Genomic DNA, 20,816 nt, shown 5'->3' with positions numbered 1-20,816 from the left:
GTGATGCTGCTGCTAAGTCCCTTCAGTCCTGTCCGACTCTGTGCGACCCCATAGACGGCAGCCCACCAGGCTCCCCCGTCCCTGGGATTCTCCAGGCAAGAATACTGGAGTGGGTTGCCATTTCCTTCTCCAATGCATGAAAGTGAAAAGTGAATGTGAAGTCACTCAGTCGTGTCCGACTCTTAGCAACCCCATGGACTGTTGCCTACCAGGGTCCTGTGTCCATGAGATTTTCCAGGCAAGAGTACTGGAATGGGGTGCCATTGCCTTCTCTGTCAGTGACGCTGGTTTGCTCCAAATGAGACCTACTATATATGTGGTTCTTACCTATGGGTGTGTCTTCCCCTGGCTGGATAGGGAGATGCAACCTAGGTCTAGCTTTTACTCATGGCTTCATATATTCACAGCTTCCAGTCAGTTCAGTTCGGTCACTCATTTGTGTCCGATTTTTTGCAATCCCATGGACTGCAGCACACCAGGCTTCCTTGTCTATCACCAACTCCCGGAGCTTACTCAAACGCATGTCCATTGAGTCAGTGGTGCCATCCAGCCATCTCCTTCTCTGTCATCCCCTTCTCCTCCTGTCTTTGATCTTTCCCAGCATCAGGGTCTTTACCAATGAGTCGATTCTTCACACCATGTGGCCAAAGTATTGGAGTTTCAGCTTCAACATCAGTCCTTCCAATGACTATTTAGGACTGATTTCCTTCAGGATGGACTGGTTGGATCTCCTTGTAGTCCAAGGGACTTGCAAGAGTCTGCTTCAACACCACAGTTCCAAAACATCAATTCTTCGGCACTCAGCTTTCTTTACAGTCTAACTCTCACATCCATAAGTGACTACTGGAAAAACCATAGCTTTGATTAGATGGACATTTGCTGCCAAAATAATGTCTCTTCTTTTTAATATGCTGTATATATTGGTCATAACTTTTCTTCCAAGGAGCAAGCAACTTCTAATTTCATGGCTGCAGTCACCATCTGCAGTGATTTTGGAGCCCAGAAAAATAAAGTCTCTCACTGTTTCCATTAATTCCCCATCTATTTTCCATGAAGTGATGGGACCAGATGCAATGATATAAGTTTTTTGAATATTGAATTTTAAGCCAACTTTTTCACTCTCCTCTTTCACTTTCATCAAGAAGCTCTTTACATCTTCTTTGCTATCTGCCATAAGGGTGGTGTCATCTCCATATCTGAAGTTATTGATATTTCTCCTGACAATCTTGATTCCAGATTGTGCTTCCTCCAGCCTGGCATTTCGCATGATGCATATAAGTTAAATAAGCATATAAGTTAAATAAGTAGAGTGACAATATACAGCCTTGACGTACTCCTTTTCCTATTTGGAACAAGTCTGTTGTTCCATGTCCAGTTCTAACTGATGCTTCTTGACTTGCATACAAATTTTTCAGGAGGTGGTCAGGTGGTCTGGTATTCCCATCTCTTTAAGAATATTCCACGGTTTGTTGTGATCCACACAAAAGGCAGCTTTGACATAGTCAATAAAGCAGAAATAGATGTTTTTCTGGAACTCTCTTGCTGTTCCGATGATCCAACGGATGTTTAATTTGATCTCTGGTTCCTCTGCCTTTTCTAAATCCAGTTTGAACATCTGGAAGTTCATGTACTGTTGAAGCCTGGCTTGGAGCATTTTGAGCATGATTTTGCTAGAGCGTGAGATGAGTGCAACTGTGTGGTAGTTTGAGCATTTCTTTGGGACTGGAATGAAAACTGACCTTTTCCAGTCTTGTGGCCACTGATGAGTTTTCCAAATTTGCTGGCATATTGAATGCAGCACTTTGACAGTATCTTTTTTTAGGATTTGAAATAGCTCAACTGGAATTCCATCACCTCTACCAGCTTTGTTCATAGTAATGCTTCCTAAGGCCCACTTGACTTTGCATTCCATTCTGTCTGGCTTTAGGTGAGTGATCACACCATCATCATTATCTGGGTAATGATCTTTTTTGTATAGTTCTTCTGTGTACCCTTTGCCACCTCTTCTTAATATCTTCTGCTTCTATTAGGTCCAAACCATTTCTGTCCTTTATTGTGCCAATCTTTGCATGAAATGTTCCCTTCGTATCTCTAATTTTCTTGAAGAGATCTCTTGTCCCCACTCTATTGTTTTCCTCTATTTCTTTGCATTGATCATTGAATAAGGCTTTCTTATCTATCCTTGCAATCCTTGGAACTCTGCATTCAAACGGGTATTTCTTTCATTTTCTCATTTTCCTTTTGTATCTTTTCTTTTCTCAGGTGTTTGTCCAACCTCGTCTGGACAGCTTCCAAGAGGCTTACTAACCTGCCATACCTTGAAACTCTTTGGGCAAGGTATGTATTTCACTGTATGATTATCTGGCTGCAATATTTGTTCCCTCTCTGGGAACTACATATGTTATGCTACAAATTGATGCTCTGACTACCTTCAGCCCTTAACGCTGAACAAATACAAATTAGAAAAGTGGTTTTACAAAATGGGCTTCCCTGGTATCTCATATGGTAAAGAATCTGCCTGCAATGCAGGAGACCCGGGTTCAATCCCTGGGTTAGGAAGAGTCCCCTGGTGAAGGGAATGTCAACCTACTCCAGTATTCTTGCCTGGAGAATTCCACATATAGAGGACACTGACAGGCTATAGTTCATGTGGTCACAAAGAGTCAGACCTGACCGAGTGAATAACACTGCTACTTAGATATTCTAATGGCTGCACGAGGATGAACTTGTGCCATATTCATACCCAATGTTGTACATGTGTATCAGATATGAGTACTAATGTCACTCACTTTACTAAACTCATGAACAAGATGATTCAGGCTATGGATTCTCTTGAAGCGCTAGTCACCTCACTTTGGGAAATGCTAACAAGCTCCCCATGGAGAAGGCAATGGCACCCCACTCCAGTACTCTTGCCTGGAAAATCCCATGGACGGAGAAGCCTGGTGGGCTGCCATCTGTGGGGCTGCACAGAGTCGGACACGACTGAAGCGACTTAGCAGCAGCAGCAGCAGCAACAAGCTTCCCATGGTGGAAAACTATCTTAATTGTAATAATTCTAATTGTTCTGTTCTTCTGTTTGTTCCTGCATCTATAACTGTGTAACTGGATTTGTTTCTGTCTGAAAGCTTTTAAGTTACAAATGGTTGTCAAGGCTCCTGCAAGTGTCATAGCCTCCTCCAACTATCACTTAGGGCCCATGGATCAGAGACCCTCAATATGAGGGTTAGGAGAAAATGTTGCCTCAGCAATTTAGAGGTGATGCCCCTCAAGAGCAGGAAGTAGTTATTGAATGAAAATGATGCCCCTTTCCCTTGGCTACATAATTCTCCAAAAAGAAAAGGAGAGAGAGTCAGTTCCTAAGCAGGTTGATGAGAAGTCCAGTGTTCCCAAGGAGGAGAGAGGGGCTTGTGGCTCTTGAGGAAGAGATAGGGGTCTGGAATTCTCAAGCAGGAGAGGACAAACGTCTTTTTCTTTTTTTTTTTTTAATCTCTACATTTCTTAGTCTTAGTCACATAAAACATTTTTTTTTTTTTTCTTTAAGCTGGGAACTAATGATCACACAGCAAGCCCAGCAAGATGTTAGGAAGGGGAAAATCACATTTAGAATCAAACCCCATACACGCCAGAGATGCTCAGAGGACTCAAACGTGCCTTGTGTGCACCACCCATCACAAGACCACCCCCACCCCCATTCAGTCTCTTCCATTTGGAAGCTTCCATAAGCCTCTTATCCTTCTCCATCAGAGGGGAGACAGTCTTAAAACAACAATCACAAAAAACTAACCAATCTGATCACATGGAACACAGGTTTGTCTAACTCAATGAAACTATGAGCCATGCCATTTAGGGCCACCCAAGATGAATGGGTCATTATGGAGAGTTCTGACAAAACGTGATCCACTGGAGAAGGTAATGCCAAACCACTTCAGTATTCTTGCTTTGAGAACCCCATGAACAGTATGCAAAGGCAAAAATGTAGGACACTGAATAATGAACTTCCCAGGTTGGGAGGTGCCCAATATGCTACTGGAGAAGGTGGAGGAACAACTCCAGAAAGAATGAAGAGATGGAATCAAATCTAAAACAACACTCAGTTATGGATGTGACTGGTGATGGAAGTAAAGTTCGATGCTGTAAACAGCAATATTGCATAGGAGCCTGGAATGTTAGGTCCATGAATCAAGGCAATTTGGAAGTGGTCAAACAGGAGATGGCAAGAGTGAACTTCGACATTTTAGGAATCAGCAAAGTAAAATGGACTTGAATGGTTGAATTTAACTCAGATGACTGTTATATCTACTACTGTGGGAATCCCTTAGAAGAAATGGAGGAGCCATCATGGTCAACAAGAGAGTCTGAAATGCAGTACTCGGATGCAATCTCAAAAATGACAGAATGATCTCTGTTTGTTTCCAAGGCAAACCATTCAATATCACAGTAATCCAAGTCTGTGCCCCAACCAGTAATGCCAAAGAAGCTGAAGTAGAACGGTTCTATGAAGACTTACAAGACCTTTTAGAAGTAATACCCCAAAAAGATGTCCTTTTCATTATAGGGGACTGAAATGCAAAAGTAGGAAGTCAAGAAACACCTGGAGTAACAGGCAAATATGGCCTTGGTATATGGAATGAAGCAGGGAAAAGGCCAGTAGGGTTTTGCTGAGAGAATGCACTGGTCATAGCAAACAACCTCTTTCAATAACACGAGAAGATTCTACACATGAACATCACCAGATGGTCAATACCAAAATCAGAGTGATTATATTATTTCCAGCCAAAGATGGAGAAGTCAGCAAAAGCAAGACCAGGAGCTAACTGGCTCAGATCATGAACTCTTTATTTCCAAATTCAGATTTAAATTGAAGAAAGTCGGGAAAACCACTAGACCATTCAGGTATGACCTAAATCAAATCCCTTACAACTATAGAGTGGAAGTGACAAATGGATTCAAGGGGTTAGATCTGATAGACAGAGTGCCTGAAGAACTATGGATGGATGTTCATGACATTTTACAGGAGGCAGTGATCAAGATCTTCCCCAAGAAAAAGAAAGGCAAAAAGGCAAAATGGTTGTCTGAGGAGGCCTTACAAACAGCTATGAAAAGAAGAGAAGTGAAAGGCCAAGAAGAAAAGGAAAAACATATCCATTTGAATGCAGAGTTCCAAAGAGTAGCAAGGAGAGATGAGAACACCTTCCTCAGTGATCATTGCAAAGAAATAGAGGAAAGTAATAGAATGGGAAAGACTAGAGATCTCTTCAAGAATATTAGAGATACCAAGGGAACTTTTAATGTAAAGATGGGCACAATAAAAGACAGAAATGGTATGGATCTAACAGAAGCAGAAGATATTAAGAAGAGGTAGCAAAAATACACAGAAGAACTGTACAAAAGAGATCTTCATGACCCAGGTAATGATGGTGTGATCGCTCACCTAGAGCCAGACAGCATGGAATGCAAAGTCAAGCGGGCCTTAGGAAGCATCACTACAAAGTTAGCAGAGGTGATCAAATTCCAGCTGAGCTCTTTCAAATCCTAAAAGATGATGCTCTGAAAGTGCTGCACTCAGTATGCCAGTAGATTTGGAAAACTCACCTGTGGCCACTGGACTGGAAAATGTCAATTTTCATTCCAGTCCCAAAGAAAGACAATGCCAAAGAATTCTCAGACTACCGCACAACTACACTCATCTCACACACTAGCAAAGTAATGCTCAAAGTTCTCCAAGACAGGCTTCAACAGTACGTGAACCATGAACTTCCAGATACTCAAACTGGATTTAGAAAAGGCAGAGGAATCAGAGATCAACTTGCCAACATCCATCGGATCATCAAAAAAGCAAGAGACTTTCAAAAACACATCTATTTCTGCTTTATTGACTATGCCAAAGTGTCTGGATAACAGTCAAAACTGTAGGAAGTTCTTAAAGAGATGGGAATACCAGATCACCTGACCTGCCTCTTGAGACATCTGTATGCAGGTCAGGAAACAGCAGTTAAAACTGGACATGGAGCAATAGACTGGTTCCAAATAGGGAAAGGAGTACATAAAGGCTGTATGTTGTCACCCTGCTTATTTAACTTATGTGCAAGTACATCGTGAGAAATGCTGGGCTGGTTGAAACACAAGCTGGAATCAAGATTGTAGGGAAAAATATCAACAGCCTCAGATATGCAGATGACACCATCCTTATGGCAGAAAGTGAAGAAGAACTAAATAACCTGTTGATGAAAGTGAAAGAGGAGAGTGAAAAAGTTGGCTTAAAGTTCAACATTCAGAAAACTAAGATCATAATATCCAGTCCCATCACTCAATGGCAAATAGATGGTGAAACAGTGGAAACAGTGACAGACTTTATTTTTGCAGATGGTGACTGCAGCCATGGAATTAAAAGATGCTTTCTTCGTGAAAGAAAAGTAATTACCAACCTAAACAGCTTATTAAAAAGCAGAAAGATTACTCTGAAGACAAAGGTCCATCTAGTCAAGGCTATGGCTTTTCCAGTATTCACGTATGGATGTGAGAGTTGGACTATAATGAAAGCTGAGCAGTGAGGAATTGATGCTTTTGAACTGTGGTGTTGGACAAGAGTCTTGAGATTTCCTTGGACTGCAAGGAGATCCAACCAGCCCATCCTAAAGGAGATCAGTCCTGAGTGTTCATTGAAAAGACTCATGTTGAAGCTGAAAAGCCAATACTTTGGCCACCTGATGGAAAGAACTGACTCACTGGAAAAAACACTGATGCTGCGAAAGTTTGAAGGCAGGAGGAGAAGAGGCTGGATGACATATGATGAGACTGTGGGATGACATCACAGACTCAATGGACATCAGTTTGAAGAAAGTTCGGGAGTTGGTGATGGACAGGGAGGCCTGGCGTGCAAAGACTGGGAGTCCACTGAGTGACTGAAGTGAACTCTGAATGATTACACAACAAACAACTCAGTTCAAGCTCTGTACTATGGATTATATAACAACTGTGTATCCTGTTTGAGGACAGTTTCTCCATCCTGAAAACCCTGTGACTAATCTTGTTATTTTAAAATGTATCTTATTGAAGTGGTCTGGTAAGATATTTCTATTGTTAGTTCTAATCCTGTCATCTTAAAATGTAACTTATGGGAGTGGGTTTTGTAAGATCTTTAGAACCTTGAGACATTCTTTTAATTTATTGTAATAACCAATTTTAAAAAGTATATAATTACCTTGTTAAGGCTAGCGACAGGGGCACTCTCCATCCCCCTTCTGTTGTCTGCATCAGAAGTTTCTCTGTCCCTTTTTTTTTTTTAACAAGACAAAAATGGAGTTTATTATTTTATTTATTTATTTTTACTTTACAATATTGTATTGGTTTTGCCATACATCAACATGCATCCACCACGGGTGTACACGTGTTCCCCATCCTGAACCCCCCTCCCACCTCCCTCCCCATACCATCCCTCTGGGTCATCCCAGTGCATGAGCCCCAAGCTTCCTGTATCCTGCATCGAACCTGGACTGGCAATTCATTTCTTATATGATATTATACATGTTTTAATGCCATTCTCCCAAATCATCCCCCCTCCCTCTCCCGCAGAGTCCAAAAGACTGTTCTATACATCTGTCCCTTTTTATACTTTAATAAAACCCTGACACAAAAGTTCTTGAGTGAATAAGCCTGGTCCCTGGTCCGAAGGCTTGATTTTCTTCGGAGGTCAAGAATCCGACAGCATTTCCTGTAAGCTATCACTAACACAAATAAAATAACTGTGCAATTCTTTACCTGTCAAGAGTAAAATGCACTCATACTGCTTTCTGTTTTATTTTTACTTACAGACTGTATATAGAAGAAAGTGAAATTGTAAAGATTTAATATTTAATTTTGCTGTTTTAAGAGGGAGGATTAGTTCCCTGTGTACAATTCCCATGATCTAATGGGACCTCCCTGAGTCCTCAAACCATCACTAACCTTTACTATTTTAACAATAAGGGTGAGAATGCATTCATATTATACTTCTATTACAACAAGTAGGGCATTTTCTGATCACTAAATGCTTCACATCCAGGAAATATACAGAATACAGAAATTTTTGAAACTAGATCACCATAAGTCTTAGTTAAAAAAAAAAAGAAGTAAAATTTAGCAATACAGTGAAAAACTACATCGAGAAATGCTAAGAAAAAAGAAATTACTTTGATAAATAATTTAAAGTTTTAATAATATGTTTTTTACACACATTGATACTAATAAAAGAGTCTATCCTTTTTTTCTGATCCTTAGAAATTTCAAGTTTTCTGCCCTCCCTCTACTAAAAGCATGTATAAATTAGTATTTCCATTATTTAAAAGATGATGTATTACCTCTTTTTAAGTTTGTCACCAGGTTTAAAGGAAATAATAACAGCATTCAGGAAAAAAAAGTTTTATTCCTTTTGTGCTTGTAATGCCATCAAGTTTTAAAGAATTCTCACTTTTTCTCCATAAAAACTCTAGACAAAGAACATACATGTGTAAATACCTATTTTTGACTATTCTTGGAAGTTTCTGGTATTTTATATGTATGCCTTTGGGGATGGGAGCAGATGCTAGTAATGTTACCAATGGCGCTATAAAACATAGAATTTGATTAAATAATTGAGACAGTACTTGAAAAAGTAAAGTGTTAATACATAAGTGTAAATAATTACGCTGTTATAATGTTGATAATTCATGTCATCTTCTATCTATTCATCCAACTACAGTAACAGAGACAAATAAAAGAAAAAGAAAACTCGTTTTCAAAAACATCTCAGTTTGAAATATTTCATTAACTGTTAAAGTAAATACACATATCAAAAGACCTTTCATACTATATATATGTATATGATATTCTCTCTCTATATATATTCTACACTTAAATATATTTATCCTATATTTAAATTATTTATTCTGTATACGTTTACTTCAGTTCAGTTCAGTCACTCATGTTCTACTGCGACCTCATGGACTACAGCATGGCAGGCCTCCCTGTCTATCACCAACTTCTGGAGTTTACTCAAACTCATGTCCATTGAGTCAGTGGTGCCATCCAACCATCTCATCCTCTGTCAGCCCCTTCTCCTCCATCCTTCAATCTTTCCCAGCATCAGAGTCTTTTCCAGTGAGTCAGTTCTTTGCACCAAGTGGCCAAACTATTGGAGTTTCAGCTTCAACATCAGTCCTTGGAAGGAATATTCAGGACCGATTTCCTTTATAATGGACTGGTTGGATCTCAAGAGTCTTTTCCAACACCAAGGTTCAAAGCATCAATTCTTCTGCACTCAGCTTTCTTTATAGTCCAACTCTCACATCCATACCTGACCACTGTAAAAACCATAGCCTTGACTAGATGGATCTTTGCTGGTGAAGTAATGTCTCTGCTTTTTAATATGCTGTCTAGGTTGGTCATAACTTTCCTTCCAAGGAGTAAGCATCTTTTAATTTCATGGCTGCAGTTACCATCTGCAGTGATTTTGAAGCCCCCCAAATAAAGTTTTACTTATTTTTGAAATATATAAAATATTTGAGCTTTAAATATTTTAATAGGCTTCTCAGGGTGTGCTAGAACACACCTGCCAGTGCAAGACACATGAGAGACACAGGTTCTATCCTTGGGTCATGAAGATTCCCTGGAGGAGAGCATGGCAATCCACTACAGTATTCTTGCCTAGAGAATCCCATGGACAGAAGAGCCTGGCTGGCTACAGTCCATAAGAGTTGCAAAGAGTTGGATATAATTAAAGCAAATGTATAATAGATGTCATTAATAGCAGATCAATATCATGAGATACATCTCTAATCCACAAATTTTAGTAAGCATATAACTGAGGCTCAAAGAAAATCAAAGTTTTCTCTCAAAAGTATGCAGTTAGTTAGATTCCCCAAACCATAAAATATGAATCCATTACTGATTCTCAAACTTTTAAGGTCATTGTTTCTTTTGATAAATAGAAAATCTTATCCTCATCTTCTACATTCTGATGCATTTCTTCCACCACAGTATCTCAATTTGGTTTTTTTTTTTTTTTTTGAGATGATAATGTCTTTTCTACAGTCTAGAATTTATCCCTACCATCTAGATTTTGTACTCCATGTCTTAATTCTTTATTGTTTGAAATATAAACTAATGCTTTCCATTCATAATATAAATTGCATGATAACATCAACCCCTCCCCCCACCTTAAAAAAAAAAAAAAAAAGCACACTTCTAGCCTTTATAAAATACCAGTACCTCCCAACAGGGAGAAAAATTATAGAAGCTAGGCCTTCTCTTTCCTATTCTCTTTTTTCTGTATCACATTATTTTGTTATTTTGCTATTCTATCAGCTGAAAATCACCTTCTTAAATGATCATTCTCTAAAAAGTTTTGAAGAACCTCATTTGTGTAGGGTTATTCTGTATGCCAATGGCTCAGACAGTAAAGAATCTGTCTGCAATGCAGGACACACAGGTTCGATCCCTGGGATTGGAAGATCCTCTGGAGAAGGGAATGGAAACCCACTCCAGTATTCTTACCTTGAGAAATCCATGGAGAAAAGAACCTGGAGGGCTACAATCCATGGGGTGGCAAAGAGTCAGCCATGATTGAATGACTGCAGACAAATCAGACATTCTGTACTTGGACTTCGCACGTGGCCCTCTAGTGGTTAAAAAAAAAAAATCGTCTGCCAATGCGGGAGAAGTAAGAGATGAGTGTTTGAACCCTGGATTGGGAGGATCCCCCTGAAGAGGGCATGGCAACACTTTCCAGTATCCTTGCCTGGAGAATCCATGGACAGAGGAGCCTAGCAGGTGACCTTAGGGTCGCAGAGTCAGACAGGACTGAAACGTCTTAGCAAGCATGCACACATTCTGTAATTACCTTGTTTTTGAGGGTGATGGCACATAGTAGGTGGTAAAAATTATTATAATTACATCAGTAACTGTGTTTGAATGAAATACTGGGATTTTGTCATTTACGGAGCATTTTCTATGTGTTAGGAACATGACATAGTTATACTCTTCTGATAATCCCATAACACTAAATGGTACATATTACTAACTTGATTTTTTTTTCTTTTGAGATAAGAAAAATGAATTTTAGGAAGTCTAGAAAATTCCTAAGGTACTACTGGAAGAAATATGTGTTCAGTTCAGTCAGTCGCTAGGTTGTGTCCGACTCTTTGTGAACCCATGAACTGTAACACGCCAGTCCTCCCTATTTATCACCAACTCCCGGAGTCCACCCAAACCCATGTTCACTGAGTCGATGATGCCATCCAACCATCTCTTTCTCTGTCGTCCCCTTCTCCTCCTGCCATCAATCTTTCCCAGCATCAGGGTCTTCTCAAATGAGTCAGCTCTTCACATCAGGTGGCCAATTTTATTGGAGTTTCAGCTTCAAAATCAGTCCTATCAATGCACACCCAGGACTGATCTCCTTTAGGATGGACTGGTTGGATCTCCTTGCAGTCCAAGGGACTCTCAAGAGTCTTCTCCAACACCACAGTTCAAAAGCATCAATTCTTTGGTGCTCAGCTTTCTTTATAGTCCAACTCTCACATCCATACATGACTACTGGAAAAACCATAGACTTGAATAGACAGACCTTTGTTGACAAAGTAATGTATCGGCTTTTCAATATGCTGTCTAGATTGGTCATAACTTTCCTTCCAAGGGGTAAGCATATTTTAATTTCATGGCTGCAGTCACCATCTGCAGTGATTTTGGAGCCCCCCCAAAATAAAGTCTGCTACTGCATCCACTGTTTCCCCATCTATTTGCCATGAAGTGATGGGATCAGATGTCATGATCTTTGTTTTCTGAATGTTGAGCTTTAAGCCAACTTTTCCACTCTCCTCTCTCACTTTCATCAAGAGGTTCTTCTTCACTTTCTGCCATAAGGGTGGTGTCATCTGCATATCTGAGGTTATTGATATTTCTCCCAACAATCTTGATTCCAGCTTGTGCTTCATCCAGCCAAGCATTTCTCATGATATACTCTGCATATAAATTAAATAAGCAGGGTGACAATATACAGCCTTGATGTACTCCTTTTCCTATTTGGAACCAGTCTGTTGTTCCATGTCCAGTTCTACTTGTTGCTTCCTAATTTACATACAGATTTTTCAAGAGGCAGGTCAGGTGGTCTGGTATCCCCATCTCTTTCAAAATTTTCCACCGTTTATTGTGATCCACACAGTCAAAGTCTTTGGCAGAGTCAATAAAGCAGAAATAGATGTTTTTCTGGAAGTCTCTTGCTTTTTCAATGATCCAGCGGATGTTGGCAATTTGATCTCTGGTTCCTCTGCCTTTTCTAAAACCAGCTTGAACATCTGGAAGTTCACGGTTCATTTATTGCTAAAGCCTGGTTTGGAGAATTTTGAGCATTACTTTACTAGCATGTGAGATGAGTGCAAATGTCTTTTTCCTTTCAGTAGACTTGCATGTTATTTTAAACATTTTTTCTTTCTTTTTTTCTCACTGCTTCCTTGAAATAATTTTAGATTTACTAAAATATTACAGAAAAGGTACAAAGAATTTCCATATACCCTTCACCCAACTTTCTCCAATTCATATAACTTATGTAACCAGAGTAAAAATGCCAAAACTAAAAATTTAGTGTCAGTCCAGTATTATTAATTAAGTTACAACTTAATTTGAATTACAGTAGCTTTTCAATTGTTAGTTTTTTCCAGAATCAAACCTAGATCACACATTTCATTAAGTCCCTTCCTGCTGCTAAGTCGCTTCAGTCATGTCCGACTCTGTGGGACCCCATAGAGGGCAGCCCACAAGGCTCCCCCGTCCCTGGGATTCTCCAGGCAAGAACACTGGAGTGGGTTGCCATTTCCTTCTCCAATGCATGAAAGTGAAAAGTGAAAGTGAAGTCGTTCAGTCGTGTCTGACTCTTAGTGACCCCATGGACTGCAGCCTACCAGGCTTCTCTGTCCATGGGATTTTCCAGGCAAGAGTACTGGAGTGGGATGCCATTGCCTTCTCCATTAAGTCCCTTAGTGTTAGCCAATTCAGAATGTGCCATAATGTTTTAAAGTTGTTCTTTTCAATTCTTTGGAAAAATACTGGCCAATTACTTTGTAGAATGGCCTTTAATTTTGGTGTATTTGTGTGTATTTATGGTATATGTTTTCTATCCTTTTATTGTAAGCTATACATGTCTTTATAATTGGTTTACTACATATAGTATATAGCTGGATCTTATTTAAAAGATAGAACATATTTTTTAACTTATATGTTTTAACTGCTCCTATTTTAATAGTATTCTTATTATTAATAGCCAGTTTAAATCTATCATGTTTTGAGTTTTCAGATAGTTTCAACATGTCAGATTAGAGTCTATTTCTAATGAGACTGTTTCTTGGAAGATTGTTGTTTAATTTATCCTTTTAGAAGCCTTGTTTTGTTCTTTAAAAAAAAAAAAAAAAAAAAAAAAAAAACCTGAAAACCAATTCGACATAATCCACTTATGACTTACTACTCCTGTTTTAAAGAATAAGTTGTATTTTTAAAATACAGAAATGAGAAAAATAATATATTTACCTCCACATTTATTATTTCCTGTGTTCTTTATTCTTTTATGTACATCCAGGTTTTTAAATTGGGTCATTTTTCTATCTCTTGAAGAATTGATTTAACATTTGTTTACAATGCTGATCTATTGTCTTTCAATTACTATTTGTCTCAAATAGTCTTTATTTTATATTTTGTTGAAGGATATTTTTTTGAGTATTGATAGAGTTCTATTTCGGAGAAGGCGATGGCACCCGACTCCAGTACTCTTGCCTGGAAAATCCCATGGATGGAGGATCTTGGTGGGCTGCAGTCCATCGGGTCGCTAAGAGTCGGACACGACTGAGTGACTTCACTTTCACTTTTCACTTTCATGCATTGGAGAAGGAAATGGCAACCCACTCCAGTGTTCTTGCCTGCAGAATCCCAGGGACGTGGGAGCCTGGTGGGCTGCCGTCTCTTGGGTAGCACAGAGTCGGACATGACTGAAGTGACTTAGCAGCAGCAGCAGTGTTCTATTGATATCACACTCCCATATTTGTAACAACTGTCTGCTGTCATTACTGTATTATCTTTGTTTCTTTAAAAGAAATATGCCTATTTTCATTGACTTTTTATAACACAAATTGTAATATAAGACCTACAGAAACAAATAGCAAAAGTAAATCCTTCCTTATTAGTTATTTAAAGATTAGTTAAACAATATTACTTTTTTTTTTTTTTTTTTTTTTTTGATATGTGCCTTTTGGCTGCAAGGTATGTGGGGTATTAACTCTCTGGCCAGGGATCAAACCTGCACCCCTTCCATTAGAAGCCAAAATCTCAACCAGTGGACCACCAAAGAACTGTTAGATATTACTAATTGAGTTCCAAAGCACAGGGGAAAAAGTTGGAAAATTACAGATAATGAATTGAACATAACCCTGAAACTAGAACCAAGAAAGGACAGAACAACAAAACAATGCTAGAGACCAAAATCACTAGAAAATTCAAGAAAGTAACACAAAGGCAAAACATATTTCATAGTTATTTAAATAGTAGTGCCTCTTGCCCAAGAATTACTTGCTTATCTTTTCAAAGATGCTTTTACATTATAAATGTTACCAATGCAATTCACTTCATTATCAGTTTCAAGGTGAAGTGCTCAGTCTACTAGTGTAGAAACGACTTTTCTTGTACCAAGTCTTTCAGTTAACAACTATAATCTTTGGAAAAATGCAAAAAGCTTCTTGAAAGTATTGGAAGGTCTTCAAAAGTAAGCAGACACTGGATGGCAGTCTACACTTGGGATAAGGCAACAACATTGACAAATATTGGCTATTAGACTCATTTTTTTTTTTTTTTTCAAGAGAGTAAGCTCAATCTTACTGACTGGAATAACAAGAAGACAGAAATTGGGGTAAAACAGCAACCGGAAAGGAAGAAAATTAAATCAGAAAGAGAGAGCCATATGTATTAACCTCAAACTTTCTAACAGATACCTTCCCAAATCTCAAACTGACTCCTAAGTTATGTGTGTGGGGAATATTTCAAGATGGTAAGCTAAGAATCAAATAAATAAACAGAGAAATTCTGTTGTAACCTAGGACAGGGAAGACAAAATTTAGAGTTTGAGTCTAAACAATTTTACCAGCTTTCCTAAAAAGAGAAATCAAAATTTTCCAAAGAAATATTGCAGGAAGGGGGACCTCTTCCAGGGCCCAAAACTGGTCTCTTGTCTAACACTCAGCAATGAATTGTCTGAGGAGAGACATGTACTAACAAAGCAAGAGATTTTATTGGGAAAGGGCACCCGGGGGGAGAGCAGTAGGGTAAGGGAACCCAGGAGAACAGCTCTGCCACATGGCTCAGTTTGCAATCTCAGGTTTTATGGTGATGGGGTTAGTTTCCGGATTGTCTTTAGCCAATCATTCTGACTCAGAATCCTTCTTGGTGGTGCACACTTTGTTCAGCCAATATGGATGCCAGTGAGAAGGATTCTGGGAGGTGGTCAGACATATGGTGTCTCCTTTTGACCTCTCCTGAACTCTTCCGGTTGGGGGTGGCTTATTAGTTCCGTGTTCCTTACCAGGACCTCCTGTTGTAAAACAACTCATGCAAATGGTTACTATGGTGCCTGGCCATGGTGGGCGGTTCCAGTCAGTGTGCTTCCCCTATCACAAACATAATGGACTTTAGAGCTTATAGCTATATGTCATTCATAATATCTAGGATACATTTTAGAATCACTATGTGCAGGAAGAAATAGGAAAATGTGACCAAGATTTAAGAGGAAAGGCTATCAGCACAGTCTAATCTCAAAGTGATCCAGATGTTGGAATTAGCAGACAGGGTTTTAGAATAGTTATTTTAACTATGTTCAAAGATACATACAAAGACAGATTGCTGCTGCTAAGTCCCTTCAGTCGTGTCCGACTCTGTGCGACCCCACAGAGAGCAGCCCACCAGGCTCCCCCGTCCCTGGGATTCTCCAGGCAAAAACACTGGAGTGGGTTGCCATTTCCTTCTCCAATGCATGAAAGTGAAAAGTGAAAGTGAAGTCGCTCAGTCGTGTCCGACTCTTAGTGACCCCATGGACTGCAGCCCACCAGGCTCCTCCATCCATGGGATTTTCCAGGCAAGAGTACTGGAGTGGGGTGACATCGCCTTCTCCGAAAGACAGATCAGAGTTAAATAATGGAGCAATATACATTGTCGTGGATTTGAATATTCAATATCATTATTCTAATTTTATCCAAGTTGATCTGTCGGTTCTATGAAATATCAATCAACATCCTAATAGGCTTTTTTTTTTTTTTTTGGTATGTGTGTGGAAATTGATAAGGTGGTTCTAAAATTCAGAAGAATTCAAAGAACCTAGAATGTACAAAACATCTCTGAAAAATAAAACAAACTTGGAGAATGTCCACTATCAGATTGCAACACGTAACTACATAAAGCTTCATTATCAAAATGTAGAAGCCTTGGTGTGAAGAGAAGAAAATTGATCAAAGATACAGAAAAGAAAGTCCACACATAGTCTTACACATATATGTTTAATTAAATTTGACAGTCTGCCTGCAGTGTGGGAGACCTGGGTTCAACCTTTGGGTCAGGAAGATCCCCTGGAGAAAGAAATGGCAACCCACTTTAGTATTCTTGCCTGGAAATTTCCATGGCAGAGGAACCCGACAGGGCTACAGCCCATGGTGTTGCAGAGTCGGACACGACTGAATGACTAACACTAAATTTGACAGTGAAGCAAAAAAAAAAAAAAAAAAAAAAAAACACACAATAGAAACAATATAGTAAAGAAATAATGCTGGAAAAAATAGATAATCTTATGTAAACTACATCGACTTCTGTCCTTAACTAGCAGCATATGCCACAGATTGAAATATAAACTTAGATTATAGACTATATAGTTGGAAATTGCAAGAAAATTAATTATCCCTTTGAACCTGTAGAAAGGATCACAGTCTTACCAGCAGCTTGATTTTAGTCTTTGAGGCTGTTTTAGAATTCTGACCTACGGAAATGTAACACAGTAAACTTATGCTTCTTTAAGTCACAAAGTTTATGATAATCATTTTTTTTTTTTTACTGCAGCAATGAAAACAGGATACACAAACTCTAGTGCATATGATCTCCAACAAGTCTACAAGCTCTCTTCTCCTTTTTTTTTTTTTTTTTGATTCAGTAGGAGAGCGATGAGTAGTAGTGGGCAAAACAAAGTCAGTGAAAAATGCTAAAATCTGATTGTGAATCTCTGTTTTCATAGTCACTTTGCAATCACATTTTTTTAGGTGAAATGATGGAGTTGCTACCCTCAACAGATCTGTATGTTATATGTGTAGACTACTGGAAAGACCCATCTAATGACCGTAGTGTACTGATGGAGTATCTCTTTTTCAGATTAAAAAAAGGAAGATTAAATCAATTTCTGTGAAAACATAGCGTCCAAGGATAGAGTCACAAATCAGGAGTGAACTGGACTGAACATGAGGGAAATCAAGGTCAAAGGAGGCAAAAATATGTAGTTCAAGACCTGACTGGGTGGGAAAGATAATGAAAGTCCAAATCTAATAGTCTCGAAATGTAACTGTGGCTAAAGGACTCTTTTGAGATTGTTCAGGATGGCTAGCTCAGCCTTTTCTAGGAGGAAAGAGGCACAACCCTGGCGGTTCAGAGGAGTACACTGAGGTCTAGCAACGACAAGCCATACTTTTTTGCAGCTTTACTCTGCTGAAATGAAAAGCTGTTCAGTTCAGTTCAGTTCAGTTCAGTTGCTCAGTCGTGTCCGACTCTTTGCGACCCCATGAATCACAGCACACCAGGCCTCCCTTTGCATCACCATCTCCCGGAGTTCACTAAAACTCACGTCCATTTAGTTGGTGATGTCAACCAGCCATCTCATCTGTTGTCCCCTTTTCCTCCTGCCCCCAACCCCTCCCAGCATCAGAATCTTTTCCAATGAGTTAACTCTTTGCATGAGGTGGCCAAAGTACTGGAGTTTCAGCTTTAACATCATTCCTTCCAAGGAACACCCAGGGCTGATCTCCTTTAGAATGGACTGGTTGGATCTCCTTGCAGTCCAAGGGACTCTCAAGAGTCTTCTCCAACACCACAGTTCAAAAGCATCAATTCTTCAGCGCTCAGCTTTCTTCACAGTCCAACTCTCACATCCATACACGACCACTGGAAAAACCATAGCCTTGAGTAGATGAACCTTTGTTGGCAAAGTAATGTCTCTGCTTTTCAATAAGCTATCTAAGTTGGTCATAACGTTTCTTTCTAGGAGTAAGTGTCTTTTAATTTCATGGCTGCAGTCACCATCTGCAGTGATTTTGGAGCCCAAAAAGATAAAGTCTGACACTGTTTCCACTGTTTCCCCATCTATTTCCCATGAAGTGATAAGACCAGATGCCATGATCTTAGTTTTCTGAATGTTGAGCTTTAAGCCATTTTTTTCACTCTCCTCTTTACTTTCATCAGCAGCTTTTTAGTTCCTCTTCACTTTTGGTGTCATCTGCATATCTGAGGTTATTGATATTTCTCCCGGCAATCTTGATTCCAGCTTATGCTTCTTCCAGCCCAGCATTTCTCATGATGTACTCTGCACATAAGTTAAATAAGCAGGGTGACAGTATACAGCCTTGACATACTCCTTTTCCTATTTGGAACCAGTCTGTTGTTCCATGTCCAGTTCTAACTGTTGCTTCCTGACCTGCATACAAATTTCTCAAGAGGCAGGTCAGGTGGTCTGGTATTCCCATCTCTTTCAGGATTTTCCACAGTTTATTGTGATCCACAGAGTCAAAGGCTTTGGCATAGTCAATAAAGCAGAAATAGATGTTTTCCTGGAACTCTGTTGCTTTATTGATGATCCAGCAGATGTTGGCAATTTGATCTCTGGTTCCTCTGCCTTTTATAAAAACAGCTTGAACATCTGGAAGTTCACAGTTCATGTACTGCTGAAGCCTGGCTTGGAGAATTTTGAGCATTACTTTACTAGCGTGTGAGATGAGTGCAATTTTGCGGTAGTTTGAGCATTCTTTGGCATTGCCTTTCTTTGGGATTGGAATGAAAAGTGACCTTTTCCAGTCCTGTGGCCACTGCAGAGTTTTCCAAATTTGCTGGCATATTGAGTGCAGCACTTTCACAGCGTCATCTTCCAGGATTTGAAATAGCTCAACTGGAATTCCATCACCTCCCCTCGCTTTGTTTGTAGTGATGCTTTCTAAGGCCCACTTGACTTCACATTCCAGGATGTCTGGCTCTAGGTCAGTGATCACACCATCGTGATTATCTTGGTGGTGAAGATCTTTTTTGTACAGTTCTTCTGTGTATTCTTGCCACCTCTTCTTAATATCTTCTGCTTCTGTTAGGTCCATACCATTTCTGTCCTTTATCGAGTGTATCTTTGCATGAAATGTTCCCTTGGTATCTCTGATTTTCTTGAAGAGATCTCTAGTCTTTCCCATTCTGTTGTTTTCCTCTATTTCTTTGCATTGATCGCTGAAGAAGGCTTTCTTATCACTTCTTGCTATTCTTTGGAACTCTGCATTCAGATGCTTAGATCTTTCCTTTTCTCCTTTGCTTTTCACTTCTCTTCTTTTCACAGCTATTTGTAAGGCCTCCCAGACAGCCATTTTGCTTTTTTGCATTTCTTTCCCTTGGGGATGGTCTTGATCCCTGTCTCTTGTATAATGTCAGGAACCTCAGTCCATAGTTCCTCAGGCACTCTATCAGGTCTAGTCCCTTAAATCTATTTCTCATTTCCACTGTATAATCATAAGGGATTTGATTTAGGTCATACCTGAATGGTCTAGTGGTTTTCCCTACTTTCTTCAGTTTAAGTCTGAATTCGGCAATAAGGAGCTCATGATCTGAGCTACAGTTGGCTCCTGGTCTTGTTTTTGCTGACTGTATAGAGCTTCTCCATCTTTGGCTGCAAAGAATATAATCAATCTGATTTCAGTATAATTTCTTGCTATTTTTACCTATTACATGTTTACATCCTGGTATTAGGAGTTTTTAGAGATAAAAGAAAACTTAGAGATCATCAAGAGGTTCCCCATGCAACAGTGCAACTATCAGACGCAGTGGCTACTGTGCACTTGAACGTGGCCAATCCAAACTGAAACGTGCTCTAAGTATAAGATAGTCACCACCTTTCCTAGCCTTAGTATAAAATGAAGACTGTAAAATGCTTCATTTACAACATTTCTCAGAAACTGATCCCATGTAGAATGCTAATATCAGACTTCCTGAGTTAAACAACATACATAAACCTAGGGAGATGCTTTCTTCTTTGTATCCTACTCTTGTTACTTAGATCATACTCCTGTTTTAGATGGTGACTTTGAGGATGAAATAAATCATACACTTGAGAGTATATTAAATGAAAGTTCCCCAAATTTGAAAGCTGAGTCTGAGGCAGAGGTATCCAGAAATTAAGATATATGGAAAGATACTTCTATTTCTCAGGGTCTGGTGTATATTAATGGGTAATATTGAAACTTGATTAGCAAAAGGTCAAAATTGCTAATTTCCCTGCTTAATGCTATGTAACAAATCCAACTATATATATTTTTAAAATTGATTCTCTATTTTCACAGCTCTTTCTTATGGATCTTCTTTTCTATTATATGTCATTAGAAGCTCTGAACTCAGGCCTCTGAAGATGTTAAAGCCTCTTGTAAACTTTCTAAATCAAAAATGTATTATGCTATCCTCTGGATTAAAGTATGTGGAAACATTTATTTTGTCATGTGACAAATAAACTCCATCAAGAGATAAAATGAAATTCTGGCTTAAGCAATACTCAA

This window comes from Bos indicus, chromosome 5, assembly GCF_029378745.1.
Source record: "Bos indicus isolate NIAB-ARS_2022 breed Sahiwal x Tharparkar chromosome 5, NIAB-ARS_B.indTharparkar_mat_pri_1.0, whole genome shotgun sequence".
NCBI lineage: Eukaryota > Metazoa > Chordata > Mammalia > Artiodactyla > Bovidae > Bos > Bos indicus.
This window is presented reverse-complemented; position numbering follows the sequence as displayed.